Here is a 10419-nt window from a genome sequence, read left to right on the forward strand (position 1 = left end):
TTAATTTCAAGTGCTTTAGGCCAAATAAGCCAAGTTTAGACAGCACATCGATCAATTTATTGGCATCATCATTTTTATTCTCTGGTTTAAATGAGTGAAAAATAAGCATTTTCAACATACCCAGAACGCTAGAAAGCCTGGCTTTTAAGAGCAAACAAATTTACTTTCACGTTTGGGAATTAGATCTTGATTTCTGCTTTAAGAATTATCTCAATAAAAGTGCTAACATTTAAAAAAAAAAAAAAAAGAAAGAAAAAAAAGAGTAATAGAATAATAAAATAGTTTGGGTTGGAAGGGATGTTTAAGATCATCTAGTTCTAACCCCTCTGCTACGGGCAGAGACACCTCCCACTAGTTCAGGTTGCTCAAAGCCCCACCCAGCCTGGCTTTGAATTCTTCTAGGGAAGGACATCCACAACCTCTCTGAGCAACCAGCATCTCACCACCCTCACAATAAATAATTTCTTCTAATATCTAGTCTAAATCTATCCTCTTCCTGTTTAAAACCATATCTCCTTGTCTTGTTACTACATGCCCTTATGAAAAGTCCCTCCCCACCTTTCCTGTAGGCCCCCTTTAGGTACTGGAAGTCTGCTCTAAGGTCCCTTTGGAGCCTTCTCTTCTCCAGACTGAACAGCTCCAGTTCTTTCAGCCGGCCTCTGTAGGGGAGGTGCTCCAGCCCTGCAACCATCTGTGGCCCTCCTCCAGTCCTTTTTTAAAAGCTTGATGTCCTCCTTGTGTTGGGTGCCATAGAACTGGATGCAATAGTCCTGGTGGGGTCTCATGAGAGCAGAGGGGCAGAATCACTTCCCTCGACCTGCTTATTATACTTCTCTTGATGCAACCCAGGATATGGTTGGCCTTCTGGGCTGCAAGTGCACGTTATTGTCAAATGTTTCATCAACCAGCATCCTCAAGTCCTTCTCTTCAGGGTAGCCATTCTCTGCTCAGCCTGTATTTGTGCTTGGGATTGCCTTTACCTGGGTGCAGGACATTACAGTTTTGTTTTCTGCAACTTAAGCAGTGAAGCTGAAGCCCTTGCTGGTGGAGACTGAGGCAAAGAACTGACTGCAGGACTAAAAGCAGAGTGTGGTTGTCAATGGCTCAATATCTGAATGCAGATCAGTGATGAGAAGTGTCCCCCAAGGGACTAATACTCTATAATATCTTCATTAATGACATTGACAGTGGGGTTGAGTGCACCCTCAGCAAGTTTGTGGATAACACCAAGCTGTAGGGTGCGGTCAATATGCCTGAGGGATGGGATGCCATCCAGAGGGAACTAGGCAGGCTTGAGCAGTGGGCCCAGGAAAACTTCATGAAGTTCAACAAATCCAAGGGCAAAGTCTTGCACCTGGGCAGAGGCAACACCCACTATGATACAAACTGGGGAATGAAAACATTGAGCACAGCCCTGCTGGAAAGGACGGGGGGTACTGATGGATGGCTAGCTGGACCTGAGTCAGCAATGTGCCCCCACAGACCAAAAAGCCATATGCATCCTGGACTGCATCAAAAGATGTGTGGTCAGCATGTAGAGGGAGGTGATCCTGTCCCTCTACTCTGTGCTAGCAAAGACTGTGTCTAGTACAGTGTGGAGTCCTCAGTACAGGAGAGGCATAGACCTGTTGGAGTGCAGCCAAAAGAGGGCCACAAAAATGGTCCAAGGGATGGAACGTTTCTCCTACAAGGACAGGCTGAAAGAGCTGAGGCTGTTCAGCCTGGAGAAGAGAGAGCTCTGAAATGAGCAGTTTTTCAGTATCTAAAGGGGAGATACAGGAAGGAAGGGGATAGATTCTTTGGAAGGGTCTGTGGTGATAGGACAAAGGGAAATGGTTTGAAAATTAAAAGGGATAGATTTAGCTTGGATATAAGGAAAAAATCTTTTACAGTGAGGGTGGTGAGGCCTTGGAACAGGTTGCCCAGAGATATGATGGAAGCCCTGTCCCTGAAGGCTTTCAAAGCCAGGCTCTGAGCGATCTGATCTAGCTGTGGATGTCCCTGTTCACTGCAGGAGCATTGGCCGAGATGATCTTTAAAGGTCTCTTCCAGCTCTAAGGATTCTATGATTCTATGAAAGAAGCCACTGAGCACCTCAACTTTCTCCATATCCCTCATGACCAGGTCTCCAATTTCCTTCCAGAGACAGCCCACATCTTCCCTAACCTTTCTTATCACTGATACACCTGTATAATTTTTTCTTGTTCCCCTGTATGTCCCTGGCAAGATTTAATTTTGTCTGGGTTTTAGTTTTCGTAACCTGATCCCTGTCTACATGGATGACTTCTTTGAGGTCCACCCAGGTAACTTGTTCTTGCTTCCACTCCCTATAGACTTCCTTTTTGCACTTGAGTAAGTCCAGGAACTCCTTGTTCATCCACAGGTACCTCCTGGTGTTCTTGTTTACCTTCCTCTTTCTCAGAATGCACCGCTACTGGGCTTGGAGGAGATGGCTCTTGAATACTAACCAGGTTTCTTGGGCCCCTCTTCCCTTGAGGACTTTATCCCATGTCACCTTGCCAAGCAGTTCCCTGAAGAGTTCTGTGGCTGCTCTCCTGAAGTCCAGAGTAGCAAGCTTGCTGTGCACCCTCTTTGGCACCCCTAAGATCTCGAACTACGCAATTTTGTGGTCACTGCAGCCAAAGCTACTCTTGAGCTTCATGTTACTCACAGGCCTCTCTTTGCTGGTGAGGACAAGGTCCAGCACAGCACTTTTTCTCAGGGGTTCCTGTACCATTTGAAATAGGAACTTATCATCACTGCATTACAGGAATCTTTTTGATTTCTGGTGCCCTGTTGTGTTGTCCTTCCAACAGACATCGGCGTGGTTGAAGATCCCCATGAGGACCATGTTTTGTCATGCAAAGCTGCTCCTATCTGCTTATAGAGGGCAAAGGATATGTTTATAGAGTGTTAAGGATGATGCAAAGTGGCTAACAAGAAGTCATATAATAACATTTAATTTGGTGATTCAACTATGGAATGTATGCGCATTAAGGAAGGGGGAATTTTCCTTAGCAAATAAATATGTGCAAGAGACTAAATGACATATAGTTGGAGGTAATATTTCAGTCTTGATAAATTAATATGTCAACTTTGATGAAGAGGTGTTCAATAATTTTAGAAAAGTGTTCTTTATTACAAACAATATGGTATCACAACCAGTTCAGTTAGTAGATAATCACAAACACTCTAACTTTTGCTATTTTCTCCATCTATTTTAGGTTATAATGTTGAAGAAAAATGGCTGGGGTTTGAGCAACTGATATTTTTTTGCTCCGTATTACTACAATGCACCAACCAGTGTTAGCCTGGGATTCAAAAGCCAGTTTCTAACAACCAGAACTTTTTGGTGTATTAATTAGAAAATGACCTTCACTGTGTTCTTGTACTGCTGTTTCCTTCCTGTCACTTCATTACAGGAATTGTCCTCATCTTCCAACTGTTTAACTGAAATATAGGCATCAATATTCACAGTGCTTGTATTTGGCACCTTGAAGAAAGTCTAGTATGGGCTGGATGGATATTCAACTAGATGGGACAGAACCAAAAGCCTTGAAGTTTTGAACTCTTTCTTTGATACCAAGTCTGCTCCAGTTCCCAGCCAGAGAGATTCATTTATCCCAGCCATTCACCTCTCTCCCTCCCATGCCATTTCTGGCAAGGTGGAAGCAAATGTCTAGCATACACATTCTTTCCCCAGCTGGATTCAGGTATAAAACTTTCTGACAAGGAATAGCAGTAAAGGGACCAAAGCTAGCTCTGGAGATGAACTTAAGGCCCTTGAAATCTGTAGCATGCCAAGACAGCTTTATAATTTTTTTTTTGTTTTAATTTAAACTAAAAAAAAACATAGAAGGATGGGCTGCTGAGATCATCTGTCACACCATCTGTGGTTGCCTAGCAGAATTACTCCAGCCTTGAGCTGAAGAAGCTCCCATTTGCAGCTGAACTGCAGTTGGGGGTTTTATTAATACATCTCTCATTTATATAGCACCTTTCACTCTCAAGGATCCCAAAGTACCTGTTAAAGGATAAAGTTGAGGACTGAAAACTGTTAGAGGAGTAGTAGAAGTGGGAAAATTCCCTCCCTCCTGACCAGTGGCTTCAAAACTTTTCAACAAAGCATTTATTGCTGAATTTGTTATTCCCTTTTGTTCTTCAGCACATGCCTTAATGGGAGGTTGGGACCTTTGAGGCCTTGTGCAGCCGTGAGCTGATTTGTTCCTGTGGAGACAATTGCATAAATGTTTTATATCTATTGTATGTGTTGCTTCACAAAATTTCTAAGACTCTGTTATCAAGCTTTATACATATTCATACTTACATATATACACTCAGAGAACAGAAATTAAAAAGAGGAAGAAACAACTGTGATCAGCTGGCATTCAGAAAAATTAAAAAAGAGAGACATAAAACATGTGGAGTAATCAGTAGTTTTCAGTCAAATGGCATTTAAATGCTGCACTGATGCATAACCTGCCCTCCTGTTCTACGAAGTGGGAGGACAGGTGATATGTCAGCTGTGCTCTGCCATGTAACTACAGTAGAAGGGCTGAGTTAATGACAGACACAAGGCTTTGGATGAATGCTAACATGCTGCTATTTCTATGCTGAGATGAAGTAGCAGGGCCTGGATTTATCATTAAAGGAGACCCAAGAGGCTCCCACTGAGCCAGCTGCTAGGGCCTTAAAACATATGTCGCACCCTTCAGCTGTTCATCAGTACAAAAGGCTTCCATCTCAAAGCACTTGACCTTGTTAGCCTCAGCAGTGTCAGTGATATTTTCAACAGGGAGACAACAGATCAAGTATGAAGAGGAAAATCTCTTAAGGAGTGTGTGCAGACCACAGCAAAATCACCTCAGAAACAGCCTGTGGATAACGGCAGCTATTTCTGATGTTTATGATTTGTAAAGCAGGCGGGAGGTTTACAAAGCAGTCGTAGATCATGGAAAAAAAAAAAAAAAAAAAAATAGCAAGAGAATAAAAATAAGTCAGTGTCAAATAAACTAACTTCCTAAATTCTGAAATTTTCAAGCCTTTTACTTTTTCTTTTTTACACCCATCAGTTGTTGTATTTTTACTGACTTCGAGGGAAGTTCTGCTTGAGTAAGGGCTGAGTGGGGAGTTCTGAAACCAGAGGGAATTACTGCAAGAATTACAGCTGTGGAATCACTCTGACATTTGCAGGTTGTATTAACACGATGGTGGTACTGTGATACATTAGCAGATGTGATACTGATGCACAGTGCTCAGAAAGGATAGGGCATCCTCTCAGATGCACCAAGAGAACAGAGGATTGGAGCTAATCAAATTCCATAGAGGAAGTCACCATTTTCCTCCAAATCTATCCACTTAATAGTTAATGCCCTTCACACCTAGGATTTTGTGAAGATAGTTTGCACATATTGAATGCGTCGATGTAAAGGTGTACCTTTCCATTTTCTCCCTCTGAAATAAAAGTGCTGTATTTGTTTTCTTTTAGTTTCATTCCCTACTTGTACAGACTCATATAACACCATCCTTTAAAAGTAACCAGAATGAAACACTCCACTTTTTACACATCTGTCCTGGAAGGAAGCAGAAAAAGGACAGAGAGCATGAAAAGAAAAAAAACAAAAACAAAAACAATGACAGATGTTAGTTAGGTTGCTTAACACTGTGCCAGAAGGCACTCAGATGCCGTGAAGCTGAGCTCAGTCTGAAACCTTCACTACTAAATCATGCATCTGAGATGGACCTTCTGAATTACGAGCTTTTATTAAAAATCACGAGATTGTAAAAAATAATTGTTTGGTTGGTGAGTTTTGTTTGTCTTCATGTTATGGTCTTTTGGGATTGCATTCTTTACTATTGAAATGATGCAAGATCAGGTTTTTTTTTTCCCCCCAGACCTGGAAAGGGAGATACACATGAATGGGTGTTCTGATCTCGTGAGGACCGGGGGACGCAGATAGCTGCCCCTGTATAGTGCTGTGGTTGGGCCTAGTTATTGAAGAAGTTACAGTGCTGATGGGAGAAGGGGTGCTGGCCAGGGAATCCCTAAATCACATGAAACTGAGCTGCAGTGGTTGTTGTGTTGAGATGTATTACTAAAGGTTAGGGGGCAAGCAATCGTTGGTCCTGAGGAAAGGGTCTGAGGAGCTTTCATGCAAAGATTTTAGGCCATAGAGGCTCTGTGGTGAGACTGTAAAGAGAAGCATCCCTTGTCAAATTAGTCCAGGCACAGGAACGTACCCACAGATAAGACTGCTGTGGCTGAGGGCTCAGCCTCCAGCTTTTACCAGGTCTTATTCTGTGCACTTTTTGCATCCATCTCCCTTCCTGTAAAAAGAAAGGGAAAGCTATAGGTTACTCACTTACACGTACATCTAATATGAGAAAATGGCTCATCTGATTAGGAATAAAAGGATATGACACACAGACAGCCATTTCTATCCAGGCACAACAGATTAGGCATATAATCCCTGGGTTGTGAAAAACTGCTTTCAATTACTGGGGTTCAGCATCTTTGAGGAGTGGGCTGGAGTTATTGGTGAAATAATGCTGGAGTTTTCATTGTTTTCTAATGCAAAACTGTGTTATAATGATACTTGAAAGGAATGTGAACATTACTTTGATAGCTAATGCAGAAAGCAGATACAACAATTTTTTTGGTGGGATAATTTTTTTTTTTTTTTTTTCATACAGAAGTGATTTCGTGATGTGTGAAGTCTGACAAGTAAATCTCCTTAATGATTCTCACCACAATGAACACAGAAAATAGCTCTTTTTTCATACAATACAATACATATTAGATAACAGCTGGTAACTGATAATATGAAAGAGATCAATTCTGCAAGCTGCAGAGCACCTGCAGTTCTCATTGACTTTGATAAGAGCTGGAAGCCTCAGCCTTTCAGAGGATGTTTCCAGTACCCTGCAGGATTGAGTTTACCAAGATATTTTTTTTTTAACTGTAATTTAGTTATTGTTATGTTAACGTCTCAATCTTTTGATGCAAATTAGCTGGAGAAGGGGGAAAAGTATCATGAGTGAAGATTACTCTGTCAGTGATTAAAATACTTTCATGGCATCACTGTGAGTACTGTACAATAAAGAATATGTTGCATCAATAGGTTAAAGCAGTACATCAGATACACATGATGCTGTGGTAGGATTCTCATATTTAACATCTGGGATCTTCATTAAAAACATCATAGAACAAGAAAATTCAGGGCATTGAAGCCACAGAGTTGTTACTTCTAGCAGCATATGACATTTTTGCTGATGAACTGTGAACTGGAAATATTTATAATCTCAAATATAAATGGTTCTAGAAGTATTGACATATAGAATGTAAAAGAAAAAAAGAAAAAAGTTTGAACCTCAGATGCATTATAGTTTTATAACCTGAATATTTAAGGTAGAGGGAAGGGACAGAAGAAACGGATAAAATTTAGAAGACATGTGGCTGTGCACACAGATATATGCCTTGAAGAACAGCTGTTTATATTACTAGCAGTGCATCTAATTTGTACAGGAGGACTGCATAGGAAAGAAAAGAAAAATTTGTGTCCAAAATTAAGAGATAGTGATGAGCACCTTCCACTCCTGTTGCATCCTGTGGCCTCTCTGGGGCACATCTTTGGGGCTGTCCTAGCTCAATGACCTGTGGGATGCAATGAAAATGTGCTCAGCAGCTTTGTTGGAAACTTCCTGTAATTTCATGCTGGAATAAAATTATTCTTACTACCCAAACATGTCAATAGAGTTTGAAGTTACTCTGCTGCTACCTTTTGCAAGCTGTTAAAATGTGTGTTAACTAAGGAGAAAAAGATGGGCTGTTTGTAGGGGTGGGCTAGGCTGCTGCATTCCTTTTGGATGGTCATGGAACATTGGTGTGGTACAAGAATAATGCAACCCATCTCAGTTCCCATGCCTACCAGGAGCCAGAGAAGGAAAGAAGAAGGTGTCAGAAGATGCACTCATAGTGTGTTTCGAGGTTGTGGGTCCAGCATGGGAGAGTAAACCTGCACTCCATCATAGTTTACTGCCCCCATTCTGTGGAGCTGCTTTCTGCCAGTTTGCCTGCAGCCCTGGTGTCTTAAATTAAACTCAGGTGAATTCTTCTGGACCTAAAGGGAGAGAAGTGCTTATAATGAATACTCTTCTGCTTGACAAGGTGAGAACGCTGTCCTACACTGTGGCTGCAAGCCTTTGCAGCGCTGTGCCACATCATCAGTCCCTTTGATGGTTCAGGGAGAGGCAAGCAGCTCCTCTTCTGAGACACAGAGGAGAAGAGCAGGCTGCAGCTTGTGGGAAAACTGACAAAACTGGATGTCCTTCACGTGCAGCTGGGGTCAGACGACTGTGCACCATGACCCAAGGAAATCATCCAACCACTGCCAGGTACCCTCCTTCCTCTGCTTTGCTCTGAGTGCAGAAGGGATGTGCGGGGAGATTTCAGGGCTTTAGAAACCTGCCCGCAGCTGTTTTGGAAAGGAAATCAGATGAACATGCTTCTGTGTCCATTTCTTGAAGTGTACTCAGCTGAGGGGTAAAATATTGACTTACACATGGGAGAGGAGTCTTTGCTTAATGTACCCTTAGGGGATTTTCATTATTAGCCTGTGACCGTTTGACTTTTGCTCTTGTTTAATCTGTGATAGAATAATATTAAAGGTTAAAAAATATAAATGTTGTTTGAATAAGATTTAAGTCCATCTGACTTCCACTCATTACAGGATTTTGAGTTCCTTACAAGTAGTATAGATGCAGCTTTAATATATTAATTTAAAAAACAAAACTTCAATCCCTGTATTCTTTTCCTCACTAGAAAATGCTTCATAGTCTGGAGACAGAGATAATATTTTAAAACATTAGGAAGTGACTGATGCTGTATGCTCATCTGCTCCCTGCCACTCTGTATTCCTCTATGTCCTTACTTTTCATCACAGGAATCTTGGGACTTTCTATTGCAGCAGAATAAGATGAATTCAATTAATTGCTTGCTCACTTTTTCCTTCCACCTACCTGCTGTTACATTCATGTTTTAGCATGGTTTCCTTTCAACCCATTTTTTTCTTTTTTTGTCACATAGACTTCAGTAAGAGGGGCTGGAGGGCTACTGCAATTTCTTCCAAGTAGCAGACGACCTTCCAGGAGAGCAGATACAGCAGTGAGCAGAGCTCTTAGTTGCCTTCTGCAATGCTCTTATTTCTTCCCTTGTATCAAAATAGCACTTAAAATGGCTTTTTTTTCTCTCTCTTTTTTTTTTTTTTTTTTTTGCTATGCATGCCTGTCTGCCTAAGACAATATTTCTACTTCCTTGTGATGACAGAGCTACTGCAGTATGAGGAGACTCTGTAAGTATGTGCAAACATGCACTCTTCTCTCTTCATCCTGTGTGGTAAGATACAGAAGAAGATAGTGACTTAACTCCACAATTCTCTTCAAATAACTTTCTGCCAAACATTTGGTTTCCAAATGGAAAAAACCTTAAGATTTCAAACTTCCCTTCATATTCTGACTTCTTAATTCTTGTACGTGCTCTATCAACCCTCTGTTTTTGTCTTGGCTCCTACTTGCTGACGCAGCACCCGTTTTCTTGTCTAATTTATAAACTGTTCAGCTGTGCCTTTATTCACTGTTTTCTTTTAATTACATATTCTTGTTAACCTCTTTATCCTTTCAAAGTTCCAGATTGTGATTGACGTGTGGCATTAATTAAGGCATATAATTTATGACATTGGATCTTGAAATTAATAAGTGACCATACAATTACATGTTTTGCCTAATTGTCCTTCAGTAATATAAAGATTGACACTTACTGCAGCATTCAAAGTTAAAAGCTCTCAAACAGATAATACAGCTGAATGTAATCACCAATGAATCTAAACTGAACAGATTCCTTGTAAGGGGCAGGCTGTTGGCAAAATACTCCTATTTTGGCCTTGTTTTATTAAATCTATGAAGCTGTATGCACAGATTACTCTCAGAATTCTTTTCAAATTCTAGTTTTTCCAAGACTTTTAATTGCAAATAGCTTACTGCTCTGTCATTTTCACTGCTATTTCTCTTCCAGATTTCTACTCCCACCTGGAAAAGTGCCGGCATTTCAAAAAGCAGCATTTATTCTTCCTGATCCAAACCACACCACTGCAATATTCTCTACATCATTGTAAAATCTGGCAACTTGATATATTACAGGTATCCCAAATTTCTCCTTGTTACTAGTATTGATTTTGTCTCATAGCTGTTGAAGAACATGAGAAGTATCATTTGGGTATCATCTGTTAACCAAATCTGTTAGCACATTTGGGATTCTGAAACTATTTCAAACAGTGTCCTTAATTTTAACTGTGAAATTCCTCTTGAGTTCAAAACTATCTTAATCTACTCCTCTGACTTTGATAATTCCCTTTAAAACTTTAT

At 40.8% G+C, this 10419-nt stretch overlaps 1 long non-coding RNA gene across 1 annotated transcript in view; it reads left to right on the forward strand.

The window, feature by feature from the left end:
* LOC122155132 overlaps nt 1-5767 on the forward strand; it is a 93825-nt gene extending 88058 nt beyond the window's left edge. Inside the window, exon 3 of the long non-coding RNA XR_006167152.1 lies at nt 3225-5767. This is a non-coding gene — a long non-coding RNA (uncharacterized LOC122155132). The remainder of the gene's footprint in view (nt 1-3224) is intronic.
* Nucleotides 5768-10419: the final 4652 nt, after the last annotated feature.

The sequence above is a fragment of the Centrocercus urophasianus genome, unplaced genomic scaffold, assembly GCF_019232065.1.
Source record: "Centrocercus urophasianus isolate 14NV4802_14NV808 unplaced genomic scaffold, USGS_Curo_1.0 seq_11, whole genome shotgun sequence".
In the NCBI taxonomy this organism is placed as follows: domain Eukaryota; kingdom Metazoa; phylum Chordata; class Aves; order Galliformes; family Phasianidae; genus Centrocercus; species Centrocercus urophasianus.